Below are 16,264 nucleotides of genomic sequence, written 5' to 3' on the forward strand. Positions count from 1 at the left end.
TTTTCAAGCAAATGTCCGTCAAAAATTTCTCAGCAACTATTTATCGCAGATGCTTGAAATTTTAACACACTATTTGTTAAGGCATGCCATATCGTGGGATATATTTTTGTATCAATCGGACGTCAACTTCCTGTAAAATGACGACTTTGCTTATTTTTTAACCAAAATTTTCAAACAAATTTTCGTCAAAGATTTCTCACCTACAATTTATCGCAGATACTTAAAATTTTTACACAATATTTGTATAGGCATGCCATATTGTGGAATATATTTTTGTACAATCAGACGTCAACTTCATGTTAAATGACGACTTTGTTTATTTTTTGCAAAAATTTTTAAACAAATTTTTGTCAAAGAATATCAGCAAATGTTTATTGCAGATGCTTGAAATTTTTACACAGTATTTGTATAGGCATGCTATATCACGGGATATATTTTTGTACCAATCGGACGTCAACTTCCTTTTAAATGATGACTTTGTTTATTTAAGCCAAAATTTTCAAAAATATTTTTGTCAAAGAATTCTCAGCAACTGTTTATCGCAGATGCTTGAAATTTTTACACAGTATTTGTATAGGCATGCTTTATCGTGGGATGTATTTTTGTACCAATCAGACGTCAACTTCCTGTTGAATGAGTACTTAGCTTATTTTTTAACCAAAATTTTCAAACAAATGTTCGTCAAAGATTTCTCAGCAACTTTTTATCGCAGATGCTTGAAAATTTTACACAGTGTTTGTTAAGGCATAAGGCATGCCATATCGTGGGATATATTTTTGTACCAATCAGACGTCAACTTCCTGTTTAATGAGTACTTTGTTTATTTTTAGCCAAAATTTTCAAACAAATGTCCGTCAAAAATTTCTCAGCAACTATTTATCGCAGATGCTTGACATTTTAACACACTATTTGTTTTGGCATGCCATATTGTGGGATATATTTTTGTATCAATCGGACGTCAACTTCCTGTTAAATAATGACTGTTTATTTTTAGCCAAAATTTTCAAAGAAATTTTCGTCAAAGATTTCCTTGCAGCTATATATTGCAGATGCTTGAAAAAATTACATAGTGTTTGTTAAGGCATGCCATATCGTGGGATATATTTTTGTACCAATCGGACGTCAACTTCCTGTTGAATGAGTACTTTGTTTATTTTAGCCAAAATTTTCAAACAAATTTTCCTCAGAGATTTCTCAGCAACTATTTAACGCAGATGCTTGAAATTTTAACACACTATTTGTTTAGGCATGCCATATTGTGGGATATATTTCTGTACCAATCGGATGCCAGCTTTCTGTTAAATGTCGACTTTGCTTATTTTGCATATTTACATCAGAGCGGGGGTATCACTAGTGAGCATTGGCTCACAGATATCTTGTTTTTTCATAATTTTGTACATCAATCATTTTGTCCTGTATTTATGTTAGATTATGCTGTTGCATGTATAGACGAGAGTAGAGTTTTTTTTTCTAACCTAATGATGACATATGAAGTATGTGTACCAGTAGAGCAGACAGACATGAATTTCTTCATATTACCATAGTTACATTGCATGGCAGTTTTAAAAGAATGAAAATACATGTAACATGCCTGCCTTAGACGTCTGTAAGACGATAAAACTTTTTTAGATATCTAAGTTTGTTTGCATGTCAGCCAATTGTTTTTAATTTGACCTTTTATGCTTTAGAGGTTAATTTTTAAACAATGTATATGTTACATGAATCAAACTTTTACTTGTTAAGTTTTCTTAACAATAGAATAAAGTAATTTCATTTCTGTAAGTATGTTGATTTGTTAATTTGGAGCTGGACTCTGGTCTTTGTAGGGTGACAAGTTGATGCGACTCCCCAGTCATTCCTACAATAAAAATGACCTGGCTCGTAGTCTTAGTGTGGCGGTCGATGGCCCCGAAGAAGTAATCGAAGCAGAGGACTATCTACAGCCCACCCCCAGGGCATCAGTGGAGATCCCCACCATCCCTGTCTCACCAAAGGTCTGTTTGCTGATCAGTTCTTTTCCTCTTTATTGGAAAAGTATTTTTTACAAATTTTTTTTATCATATGATTCATACCAGAGTTTGGGTACTAAAAGTATTGATAATGCATTGCAATGCAGTACATATTTTCAATGTAATGTCAGTGATGTGTAATGCCACAAATTTAGCATTACAAGTAATACATTACTTTCCAAAATCTAATGTAGTGCTGGCATATTACAATGAAAATGTACTTGATTAAAAATTATTTTAATGAAAGAAGAAATAATTCATAAGATAAAATATTTTTGTTGTATTTTTGAATAAAATAATAATAATAAGATTGTCTATACTACTAGCTATAACAACACAACTGAAAAAAATGCTTAGGAGTGCCATTATAAAGAGTTTGAAAAATTTACTCAAGTCAGTTGTGCATTCAATAAATTCTTTATTGTGACGAATGTGCCAACAACACACAATGCCCTCAGGATTATCTAAATGTCAGTACAATCAATTGTTTGAAAAAGTGCTGAACACCCTAATTCCCTTCTCTTGACTGTTGTTCACTGATCTGGTTTGCATGGATCTGCAGAATAATTTCTAATCCATTAGACCATTTTATCCTTCCTGAAGAGTTAGAGGAAGGCAACTTTTAAAGCAAAATGAGTGTACTTTTCAACCATGATCTCTGGAAGCTTGAAAGTCACTTTTAATTTTTAACCGGGTTTTCCAACGGAAAAATCCGGTTATTAAAATGGTGAAAATGATGGGCGGGCGGATGGGCGGGCGGCTGCCAAAAGGGTACCCTCATTGTACGGATAACTCCTCCTACAGTTTTCAAGATAGGAAGTTGTTCTTTTGCAGATCAATTGTACATATATCAGAGGTGTGCAAATTGCTAGGATTTTGATTTCTGATAATTTATCGAAAAAATACCAGCTTTTGAACTTAGTCATTTTTTGGCAAAATATTGCATACAGGGTACCCTCATTGTACTGATAACTCCTCCTACAGTTCTCAAGATAGGAAGTTGTTCTTTTGCAGATCAATTGTACATATATCAGAGGTGTGCATATTGCTAGGATTTTGATTTCTGATAATTTATCGAAAAAATACCAGCTTTTGAACCTAGTCATTTTTTGGCAAAATATTGCATATAGGGTACCCTCATTGTACGGATAAATTCTTCTACAGTTCTTAAGATAGGAAGTTGTTATTTTGCAGATCAATTGTACATATATCAGAGGTGTGCATATTGCTAGGATTTTGATTTCCAATAATTTATGAAAAAAATACCAGCTTTTGAACCTAGTCATTTTTTGGCAAAATATTGCATATAGGGAACCCTCATTGTACGGATAACTCCTCCTATAGTTCTCAAGATAGGACGTTGTTCTTTTGCAGATCAATTGTACATATATCAGAGGTGTGCATATTGCTAGGATTTTGATTTACGATAATTTATGAAAAAAATACTAGCTTTTGAACTTAGTCATTTTTTGGCTAAAAAGGTTGCATATACATGTAGGGTACTCCATTTCACTGGATACGGGTTGACATGAATTATGGATACAGTTTACAAAAAAGAAAACCCGGTTTGCTGTCACGTTGACAGCTTTTCACTTGTTTAACCCATTTAAAGTGCTGACCCCCTTCTTTTTTGGAAAACAAATGAACACTTACATCCTTCTTTAGCAAATATCGTGAAGCAGTATCTCCAAGTTTCTGCTTCCTTAGACTGTTCTATAGAACCTTTATTTAGTGTAGATGAGAAGATTTTCAAACCCTCTAGGATTGGTTAAAAGATGAAACCTTTGAAACTTTGATGCTCATAAAATGCAACATCAGTCTTGTTTGACATGAATCTGTAGATATGTTAAGCAGACCTTCTTCTTTTCTGAAAAACAAATGAACACATATCCTTCTTTAACAGAGATTGTGAATTACCGGGTAGTATCTTTAAGTTCCAGCATCCTGAGACTATTCTATAGAACCTATATTTAGTGTAGATGAGAAGATTTTAAACCATCTAGGATTGGTTAAAAGATGAAACCTTGGAAACTTTGATGCTCATAAAATGCAACCCTAGTCTTGCATAAATCATTATATTAGAACCTGATAGTAAACATGAATTGGTAGATATTTTAAGCAGACACTCTTTTCTGGAAAAAATTAACACTTACATCCTTCTATAGCAAGAATTGTGAAACAGTATCTTTAAGTTCCAGCTTCCTGGGACCGCTCCTGTATAACCTTTATTTAGTATAGTCAGGATACAGTTAAAAGATGATACTTTGGAAACTTTGAAGCTCATAAAATGTAACATCAGTCTTGTTTAAATCATTCTATTTGACATGAACCTGTAGATATGTGAAGCAGACCTTCTTTTTTGGAAAACAAATGAACACTTACATCCTTCTTTAGCACAGATTGTGATACAGTATCTTTAAGTTCCAGCTTCCTGGGACCGCTTCTGTATAACCTATATTTAGAATAGTCAGGATACAGTTAAAAGATGAAACCTTGGAAACTTTGAAGCTCATAAAATGCAACATCAGTTTCGTTTAAATCATATTTTAACCTGACTGTGAATGTGAACCTTTGGATATGTGCGTTTCCTGTATGAAACATTTGCAAAAACTTTTTTATTTTAGCCTTACTTTTTTAAGACTTATTATTGACTTTTCACAGCATAATGGTAATGTAATGCATTACTTCAAGAAAATTTAGTAATGGTAATGTAAAGCCCATAAGCATGAAGTAATGATAATGTAATCATTAATGCATTACTTTACAAGGTAATTTGGTCCAAGCCTGCATCATACCATAAGCCAGTAAAGTTTACTTACCATCACTACGTAACGGTCATATGACAACCACTAGTAATTAAGGTCTTCCGTTTCCAACGGAAGACCTTATTGTTTTTCTTAGGTTTCTTTTTCCCTATTATTAGGGTCTTCCGTTTCCAACAGAAGACCCTCTTGTTATTCTACGGTTTCTTTTTCTTTATTCTTATTATTAGGGTCTTCCGTTTCCAACGGAAGACCCTCTTGTTATTCTACGGTTTCTTTTTATTATTATTTTAAATTATTTTTCCTCTGACATTTTTCGAGAGCTATAATTTAAAAACTATTTGGTCGATTTCCACCAAACTTACAGGACTGATAGAACATAGAAAGTGCTTGCGATTATACAATTTTGAGCCGATGACGTCACTTCCGGTTTTAGATTCTTAAGATTTTGTGAATTTTTAAGGACCATTTTGTCCACGTAACTCCTCCTAAACTAAAGGGTATAGAAACGTGAAACTTTCAGAAATATGTAAATGGATGCGCGGGCATGTTAAGGCTTCCCGATGGATTTTACAGCGATGTGTAGAAAGTCACTTGTCTGTTCTTCATACGATATGACGTCATAATTAACTTTGACGTCACGATCTGCATTCCTGTCGATAGTTCCCAGGGAATGTATCTCAACGTTAAAAGTGAATTACATCAAACCACTATAAAACCGCATGTTTCCTTTACATAGATGCTGCCGTTAATGCTGGACGTACAGAATTCATTCATATTAAAAACCAGTATCAAATAATCGGCAGTTGTAAAGCTTCGTTATAAGTAAAAGACAATTTATAAACTAGTGGTTTGGAGACTCTCCCTGCTACGTGTAAACAACTAAATGAAGAAATTTTGATGCATGTAAAACCAGCTTAGCGCAGGTGAAAGATCAACATAATTTTAGAATATTTTACGTAAAATTGGTAGAGAATATAAGTACCAATGTGAATCGTGCTACGGAAACCTACGGATTAACCCCCATTTTTTGTAAATCGCTTTTGATTAGTAAAAATGTGCATTATTTTGATGATTTTCTGGAATGTTTCAACAATATCTTCGATAAACGAAATATCTATTTCCTTTCCAAGCAAGAACTTCAAAGTATATGACTTAAGAAAGGATTTTTCTTAAAAATATGTTTGATTTAATGTCATTAATCACCTGCACCGATGCGATTTAAAAAGATCATTTGCAATACTAGGATTCGCCCGTCACGTGATTACAAAGAACATATGACGTCACAAAATGCATCAAATAAAATGTTTAACATCGGTGTCAATAAATGTAACATAGATTTTAAGGAATACTCCTGGTCAAAGTATTTTTGCGATGATTCAAATAATATCGTTTTCCAGTCGTATTTTAGCATCGGGACGCCTTAACATTGCTGCGTGTCTGTAGATGATCCTCTGTATTTGACATTGTTGAAAATGCGCATGGCGCCGAAGCTCGCCCGAGGTCGAAAATTAGCACCAAAAGTTTTGGCAACATTTTAGCACGTTTTGCAAAATATCTTTTAACCTGTAGATAATTTGTTAAAACATGTAATGCAAAAGTTGTTAAAATTTACACGAGCTTTTGTTTTGTTTTAATAAAAAGGGGCTGGCCCCTTTAATTAGGGGCCAGGAGGGCCCTAAAGTCTTTTAATTTTAACTCTTTACTGAGCAATACTTTGTCATTAATTAGAGAAGAAAACATGTTTACTGTACAGCTGTTTATCTACACAGTACCTTATTTTAACCATTTGTTACGTAATTTTGGGTTTAAAGGGGCCAGAAGACCAAAACTTTGATCATTAATATCTTGAAAAGGAGAAATATTTTGAAAAGCAATGTTAAACAAAAGTTGCTTAAAATAATGTTCTTTAGAACATGGTATCTTAAAATTTATGGTTTATGGCCCCAGTGAGGAGTTTAAGGGTGGGCCCCTAAAACACTGTTGTTCAGATATCTCCAAATCGGTCAACAATTTCTGAACACTTATTAAACAAAATATGTTTATATTTATAAGATCTTTTATTTAATATTAAGAAAAAGGGGCTGGCTCCTCAAATTAGGGGCCAAGAGCGTTCTAAAGTCTTTATATAATAACACTTTACTGAAAAATAATTTGTTATTAATTATAGATTTATTATTGTAATCATTGTACAGCTGTTCATCTATACAGGACCATACTAAAGTCATATGTTACATAATTAGGGGTTTCAAGGGGCCAGAAGTCCAAAACTTTGATCATTATAATCTTGAAAAGGAGAAATATTTTGAAAAGCATTGTAGAACAAAAGTTGCTCAAAATAATGTTCTTAACAATGTGATACCTAAAAATTTTGTTTGGGCTCCTGTAAGGAGTTGAAGGGTCTGCCCCTAAAACACAGTTGTTCAATATCTCTATAACGGTTAACAATTCGTGAACACTTGTTAAACAAAATATGTTAATATTTGCGAGACCTTTCATTTGATATCAAGAAAAAGGGGCTGATCCCTTAAATTAGGGGCCAGGAGGGCTACAAAGTCTTTTTATGGTAACCTTTTTAGAGCGGTAATTTGTTATTAATCATTAAAGCAAAAATAAGAGCTTATTAAGTTTAATTTAAAACTGAAATCCGTTTTAAAATCGACCGATGTGTTACAGAGATATAGGTGTGTAAAAATAGACTTTTCCGGAAATTTTGATTCCACATTCTTGGTAATCAATATAGTGTTATGTTCAAAGTTAAATTAACTCGTACCTAAAATAATTCGATAATTGTTAAATCGTATTTAAACACATTCGGATTTGTATTTGCTAAGTCGTTCCTGAAATTGATAATGTTTTTTGGTAATTCGTACTTAGAATCATTCGGATTTTGTGAACTCGTACCAAAAATAATTTGATTTTTTTTCTTTTTGTTTTATTTATTTATGTTTATTGGTTTAAGAACTCTGGTTCTTAGAAATTTTTTAGCTTTACTTTTACATTAACGGAAAGACCCACTCGTTGCTTTGCAACGAGCTTTGCTCTAGTTCTTTTTTTTTTTTTTTTTTTTTTTCTGACTTTTTTGGAGCGTCATGTCTCAAAAACTACCAAACCGATTTGCACGAAATTTTCAGGAGTGATAGAACAATGTCGTCGCTACATATTATTAAATTTTGAAATGATGACATCACTTCCGGTTTCAGATATAGACGATTTTGTAAATTTTTAAGGGTCATTTTGTCCACACATCTCCTCCGAAACTAATCAAGGTAGAAGCTTAAAATTTTTAGGGATTGTAGATGAATGTCTGTAGATGTACCCCCATGCTTCCAATTATGAAAATTGCTCAAGGCCTTGAAGCTCGCCTGAACCTGAAAATTAGCACCAAATTTTTTCACGAAATTTTTGCACATTTTCTGTAATACCTTTCGATGTGTACATATTTTGTTAAAACATGTAATGCAAAAGTTGTTTCAAATTACAAGGGCTTTGGTTTGATATCAAGAAAAAGGGGCTGACCCCTCAAAATAGGGACCAAGAGGGCTGTAAAGTCTTCTTACAATAACTCTTTACTGAACAATAATTTGTTATTAGTTATAGAAGCAAAAATGTTCATTGTACAGCTGTTTATCTATACAGTACCATGTTTAAGCCATATTTTACGTAATTAGGGGCTTCAAGGGGCCAGAAGTTCAAAACTTTGATAATTAATATCTGAAGAAGGAGAAATATTTTTAAAAGCAATGTAGCACAAAAGTTGCTCAAAATAATGTTCTGTTCAGTATGCAACCTTAAATGTTTTTGTTTATGACCCCATTTAGAAGTTAAAGGGTCGGCCCCTAAAACACATTTCTACAGATATCTCAAGAACCGTTAACATTTCGTGAACACTTGTAAAACAAAATATGTTTATTTTATCGAGACCTTTCATTTGATATCAAGAAAAAGGGGCTGGCCCCTCAAATTAGGGGCCAAGAGGGCTCCAATGTCTTCTTACAATAAGTCTTTACTGAAAAATAATTTGTTATTAATTATAGAAGCAAAACTGTTCATTGTACAGCTGTTTATCTATACAGTACCATACTTAAGTCATATATTACGTAATTAGGGGTTTCAAGGGGCCAGAATTCAAAACTTTGATCATTAATATCTGAAAAAGGATAAATATTTTGAAAAGCAATGTAGAACAAAAATTGTTCAAAATAATGTTCTTAACAATATGATACCAAAAATTTTGTTGTTAGTGGCCCCGGTAAGGAGTTAAAGGTTCAGCCCCTAAAACACAGTTGTTAAGATATCTCGAGAACGGTTTACAATTTGTGAACACTTGTAGAACAAAATATGTTTATATTAGCGAGACCTTTTATTTGATATCAAGAAAAAGGGGCTGACACCTCAAATTAGGGGTCAGGAGGGCTACTAAGTCTTTTTATAATAACTCTTTTCTGACCAATAATTTGATATTAATCATAAACCAGCAAAGCAGCTTTTATTAAGCTGAATCTAACACTAAAAGCCGTTTTAAAATCGGACGATGCATTACAGAGATATCAGGGTTTAAAAATTGATTTTTCCGGAAATTTTGATTCCGCGTCCTTGGTTTAAAAAATAGCGTAATGTTCAAAGTAAAATTAAACCCGTACCAAAAATAATTGTTAAGTCGTACTTGAACACTTTCGGATTTTTTTGTTAAATCGTTCTTGAAATCAGAAAGGTTTTTGTTAAGTCGTACTTAAAATCATTCGAATTTTGTTAAGTCGTACCAGGAACAATTCGATTTTTTTCATCTTTTTATTTTAGTTACTCTTGTTATTGGTTTAAGAGCTCTGCTTCTTACAGGAACTTCCAGCTTTACTTCCGATAATAACGGAAGACCTACTCGTTGCTTTGCAACGAGCTTTGCTCTAGTTATTATTATTTTTTTTTTCTTACCAATTTTGTGAACGCGATTTCTCAGAAACGGCTGAACCGATTTACGTTAAACTTTCAGATCTGATAGGTATTAAACTAAACCTTGTTGGACATTTTTTTGAATGATGACGTCACCACCGGTTTTGAGATATTTACAATTTAACGATTTTCAGAGGGTCGGCTTGTCCGGGGATAAACTCCTAAACTATTTGAGATATTGAGTTCAAACTTTCAGGGATTGTAAACAAAAGGTTGTAGATCTGAAATATGTTCATATATTTTTTTGTGACCAAAAGTGCCGAGATGCATGAGCTCGAAAATTGCGGTTGAAAAAGCGTCGTGATTTTTCGTGGTTTTCTTTCAATATCTCTTTTCTTGTTAGTATTTTGCTAATGCATGTAGAACAAAAAAACTTTATAACGTCAAGAGCATTCATTTGACATCAAGAAAAAGGAGCTGGCCCTTCAAAGAAGGGACTGAAAGGGCTCTAAAGTCTTTTAATAATATCTTTTTACGGTGAAATATTTTGTGATATATTATAGAAGCAATTATGTTCATTATAAGGTTATTTATCTATACATGACAATCGTTTACTCCTAAATTACCTAATTAGGGATTTCAAGGGGCCAGAAGTTCAAAACTTTGATCCTCAATATCTCAAAATGGAGGAAAATTCTGAAAAGCAATATTGAACAGAAGGTGCTCAAAATATTGAGCTCAACAATATGCCACCTTAATTTCTTTGTTATGCGGTCCCTAAAAGGAGTTACAGGGTCGGCCCCTAAAACGACCTTCTCCAGATATCTCGAGAAGGGTACAAAATTTCTAAACACTTGTTGAACAAAATGTGTTTTAAATGACAAGAACATTCTTATGACATCAAGGAAAAGGGGTTGGCCCTTCAAATAAGGGGTTGAAAGGGCACTAAAGTCTTTTAATTATATCTTTTTAGTGAAATATTTTGTAACACGTTATAGAAGCAATTATGTTCATTATAAGGTTATTTACGTATACACGGCAATCATTTGCTCATATATTACGTAATTAGGGATTTCAAGGGGCCCAAAGTCCAAAACTTTAATCCTCAATATCTCAAAATGGACGAAAAGTCTTAAAAACTAATATTGAACAGAAGATGCTTAAAAATTTGAGCTTAACAATTTGCAACCATAATTTCTTTGTTTTGTGGTCCCTAAAAGGAGTTACAGGGTCGGCCCCTAAAACGACCTTCTCCAGATATCTCGAGAACGGTACAGAATTTCTAAACACTTGTTGAACAAAATGTGTTTGAAATGACAAGAACATTCTTATGATACCAAGACAAAGGGGCTGTCCCTTCAAATAAGGGGCTGAGGGGACTCTAAAGTTTTTTAAAGATAACTTTTAACTGTGAAATATTTTGCAGTACATAATAGAAGCAATTATGTTCACTATAAGGTTATTTATCTATACATGGCAATCAATTGCTCCTTTATTACGTAATTAGGGATTTTAGGGAGCCAGAAGTCCAAAATTTTGATCCTTAATATCTCGTTAAGGTCTCTCGTTTCCAACGAATTTCTCAAAAACGGCTGAACTGATTTACGTCAAACTTACATATCTGATAGGTATTGATCTGAACCTTGTTGGAATTTTTTTTTGAATGATGACGTCACTTCCGATTTTGAGATATTTAAGATTTCAGAGGTTCGTGGTTTTTTTTTCAATATCTCTTTTCACGATTGTATTTTCCTAATGCATGTAGAACAAAAAAAATTTATAAAACCAAGAACTTTCATTTGGCATCAAGGAAAAGGGGCTGGCCCTTAAAATTAGGGGCCGAGAGGGCTCTAAAGTTTTTCAATGGTAACTTTTTATTATGAAATATTTTGATATACGTTATAGAAGCAATTATAGTTCTAATAACGTTGTTTACCTATGCATGACAATTATTTACTCCTTTGTTAATTAATTATAGATTTTAAGGGGCCAGATATCTGAAACTTTGATCTTTAATATCTCATAATGGAGGAAAATTCCGAAAAGCAATATTGGACAGAAGATGCTAAAAAATTTGAGCTTAACAATCTGCAACCATAATTTCTTTGTTATCCGGTCCCTAAAAGTAGTTACATATCGGCCCCTAAAACGACCTTCTCCAGATATCTCGAGAATGTTACAAAATTCCTAAACACTTGTTGAACAAAATGTGTTTGAAATGACAAGAACATTCTTATGAGACGGGTAGATAGTCTTTCATACATAATTCTCAAATCCGGCCTCCATTTCCAGATATGTTTCGTTGACGAATATTAAGGGCAATGTCATTTCCTCTTCTAAAAATCGGACGGAAGACCTCCTCGTTGCTCGCAACGAGATCGTGTCTAGTATTTACATTATTTCCTTTAAGTTTTACTATTTTGTATAGGCCTGAAGCTTTTTAGCTCACCGAGACGAAGGCTAAACTTATCAAAAATCTTGACAAACAAAAAAAAGGGTCTTGTGGTTACGGACATGTATAACTTTGAAAAAAAAGGGGGGGGGGCTAACCACCCTTACTCCCCCCCCCCCCCCCAACTCACAATAGCCCCCCGGTTCCGATGCCTGTGCTACGCAGTTGTGTGTTTTCCTTCATAATTGTAATTTAAATCTTTGATAAAATCAATTGTATAGTAATTTTTGTAGAAGATATAGTTATGTTGAAAGTACTAGCAAATCTTAGAAAATAGGTCACTGAAGCGTTAATGCGTGGGGTTGTGTCAAAAAACATATGATTATCATACAATTTTTAGCTCACCTGAGCTGAAATCTCAAGTGAGCTATTCTGATCACATTTTGTCCGTCGTCCGTCCGTCTGTCCGTCTGTAAACTTTTTACATTTTGAACTTCTTCTCTAAAACCGCTTATCCAATTTCAACCAAATTTGGCACAAAGCATCCTTATGGGAGGGCGAATATAAATTGCAGAAATAAAAGTCCGATCTGTATTCAAAGCGGAGAAAACCTTGAAATTGTAGAAAAAGGGGGGGTGCATTTTTAAAAATCTTCTTCTCAAGAACTACCAAGGCAAATTCAACGTACTTTAGCATAAATTATCCTTATGGGAAGGAAAATATAAATTGCAAAAATTAAGGGGTAATTCTGTTTCAAATCTGAGTTATTACGAAAATAATAATAAAGGAAAGGCGTGTTTCAATCAGTTTAATAGCTTCGGGTTCGGCATCCGGTAAAATTGGTAGGCAAGACTTGGCCAAGGCAAAACAAAAGATTGGCATTTATTAATCTGCCAATCTCATTAAAATTTCAGGATATTTGATGGACTAGTATATTTGTATTCGCTGTAAATATTGCTGCAAAATAATGTGTATTTGGAATTGACGATTGTCGATCTGCCCCGGCTTTTATTTTGCCACGGCCCGGGTTTGCATACCCATTTTACCAAGACTCGTATTCCATACTTCTAAAACGAGGTTCTTTGTTTAAAGCAGCCATGACATTATACGAAAAAGGGTCGATCTGACTATGATGAATTTGCTTGTTATGCAACTGTTCGCGTATGAAGGGAAATTTTGAAACATGCAAAATATATTGGTGCCGATTTTGTGAAGTAAATTGAGGCAAATATTTCAATGCGTTGACAGTTTTCACACATGACGTTGGTGTTAGCTTGTTCTGATTTTCGTTTCGTTTTCATTATTTATGCTTTGTAACCTGGAAACTATCGTCTGTATTTCGTGATTTTTACGTATCAAATCAAACAGAGACTTCGGTAAATCAAACAGTTAACTGGTTACCTGCGCAAATTAAGCAAAATCTGATGTAGGGGTAGGTGCCTACTGAAATACAATTCATTCTATCGGTAATTCGGCATTATCTTTTGCGTAATGGTAGATTAATGCAATAGGTTTTGTTGAGATGCTCGGCATTTTCTCGAGTTTATTCAGTTTAAATAGAGTTTGATATCGCTGACGGAAATATGTAGGTATATACATGTATATATATGATTCATTTCAAAAATATAAATTGTGTTCTTTATCTGTTATACATGTAGTGCATGTTTCTTGTGTTTGATTGTTTACAATTTCTATTTACTAACCATATTTGAGTGTTATACTTCGAATTATAAGCAAGATACAGAGATTTGCTCACAATTCTATGTTTGTACACAGATCTTAAAAACTAAAGATTAAAAAAGTAAAAAATTTGTTAATATTTATTAAGAAAATTTTCAAAGTCTGTTCTTCCAGAAACCAACTTTAACAACTTATTGTATTGTAAACTTAACATTTTTAGCTCACCTGAGGGTGGGGCCACAATGGGGGTCTAAGTTTAACAAATGAATATACAGAGTAAATCTTTAAAAATCTTCTTCTCAGAAACTAATAAGCCAGGAAAGCTAAAACTTGTGTGAAAGCATCATCAGGTAATGTAGATTCAAATTTGTGAAAATCATGACCCCCGGGGGTAGGGTGGGGCCACAATGGGAGATCGAAGTTTAACAGGAATATATAGAGTAAATCTATAAAAATCTTCTTCTCAGAAACTAATCGGCCAGGAAAGCTGACACTTGTGTGGAAGCATCCTCAGGTAGTGTAGATTCAAAGTTGTGAAAATAATAACCCCTGGGGGTAGGGTGGGGCCACAATGTGGGGTCGAAGTTTAACATATGATTATATAGAGTAAATCTTTAAAAATCTTCTCAGAAACTAATTAGCCAGGAAAGCTGAAACTTGTGTGGGAGCATCCTCAGGTAGTGTAGATTCAAATTTGTGAAAATCATAACCCTGGGGGTAGGTTTGGGCCACAATGGGAGGTCGATGTTTTACATAGGAATAAACAGAGTAAATCTTTAAAAATCTTCTTCTCAGAAACTAATCAGTCAGGAAAGCTGAAACTTGTGTGAAAGCATCCTCAGGTAGTGTAGATTCAAAGTTGTGAAAATCATGATCCCCAGGGGTAGGGTGGGGCCACAATGGGGGGTCAAAGTTAAACAAAGGAATATATAGGGTAAATCTTTAAAAATCTTATCAGAAACTAATCAGGCAGATGATTCTTTATAATTGCCCCAGGACAATTCTTTGGCCTCACGAGAAGGTTCAGAGGTTGATGTACGTTTATATCCCATATATAAACTATTGTAAAGGATCTTTTTGAGAACTGCAATACTCAACATATGATATGACTATAAAATCATCCTGTTAGAAAAGGGACTAATGATTATAAACATAAGAATATCCAGGGGAAAATGGATTTTATTTATACAGGATCTACATGTATTATTGTACATTGTCCAATAGTTTGTATTATGACTCCATTAAGCTGATTTTATCATACCTATTGTTCCTCAGGTGAGCGATGTGGCCCATGGGCCTCTTGTTTAACAGATGATATACGATATTGTGTCAAAACAGTATCCATGAATATCAAAAATCATAAAGTATGATTTTCATATAATATGATAAAGGTAGTCTCATAAAGGTGATGCCTCATAAAGGTGATGCCTCATAAAGGTGATGCTTCGTCTCAGTGAGCTTAGTAATCTGTGATTACCTAATGTTTTAATTTAAAAACAAATTGAATTTATTTGAGTTTTGAGTGTTTTAATTCACAGACTCCATTACTGCCATATGAGGCATCCTCACCCTCTTCAAATGCCATACCTATGAAAGAAATCCAAGCACCAGCTCGTCGAGAAAAACAATACGGTCATCTCGAGTCGGCAGCCAAGGCTCGAGATCAGAGAGCTCAAGATCCGTCCAGAATTCGTGGAGATAGTGTTAACTCACGTTACAGCTCCGACCCTGTCAAAGTTCTCCACACAGCTGGTCATGACACAAGATTTATTTTTACATGAAAGATCTTTACTAGTCCCTGGAATGTTAAATAAACAAGCATATGTAGTAATATGGCCAAATGAGTTTTATTTGTGTGTTATCTTTTCTGAAGATGAAACTGACACTGGTCATAACAGGCACGTAGCATCGTTTTTGAAAGTGGGGGGCCAGACCAATCCAAAAAATCTTGACAAGCAAAAAAAAAATTAAAAAGGAAATTTAAAAGTTTCCAAAAATCTTCAAAATCCTAATCCGTGGGGGGGGGGGGGGGGGGGGGGGTTAGACTCTAATCTATACTTCCAAATTTTTCCCTCCAAATCATGAAATTCCTAATCCGTGGGGGGGGGGGGGGAGTAACTTCAATTTCACTCCTCATTTCCTTATTTTCATATCATTTTTTTACTTACTTCCAAAAAAGTGGGGGGGCCAACTCCGTTATAATTCATTTTTTTATAGGTAAATTTTAAAAAATTGGTTGCTGCGAGAAAAAGTGGGGGGGCCAGGCCCCCCTGGCCCCCCCCTGATGCTACGTGCCTGCATAAAAGACCACGCAGAAATGGTTCTGCCGGAAAAGCCAACATCCCTAATCATTACACAAAGCACTCTCCCGGCTTCAACAAAATGCAGTTACCTCTGGATGAAGATGACTATCTTCAGCCAAAGTCTTCCAAACCTAGGGCATATGCAGATTTAATAGATGGACAAGGTAAGACTCTCTTGATTTACATACTGGTACATTGTATATATACGATCAGTAACTTGACTCAAAG

General features: G+C 34.2%; 1 pseudogene; it reads left to right on the plus strand.

Annotated features, from left to right (window-relative positions):
- LOC136272740 (epidermal growth factor receptor-like) overlaps positions 1-15,557 on the plus strand; it is an 86,757-nt pseudogene extending 71,200 nt beyond the window's left edge.
- Positions 15,558-16,264: the final 707 nt, after the last annotated feature.

Source organism: Magallana gigas, chromosome 2, assembly GCF_963853765.1.
Source record: "Magallana gigas chromosome 2, xbMagGiga1.1, whole genome shotgun sequence".
Classification (NCBI taxonomy): Eukaryota; Metazoa; Mollusca; class Bivalvia; order Ostreida; family Ostreidae; genus Magallana; species Magallana gigas.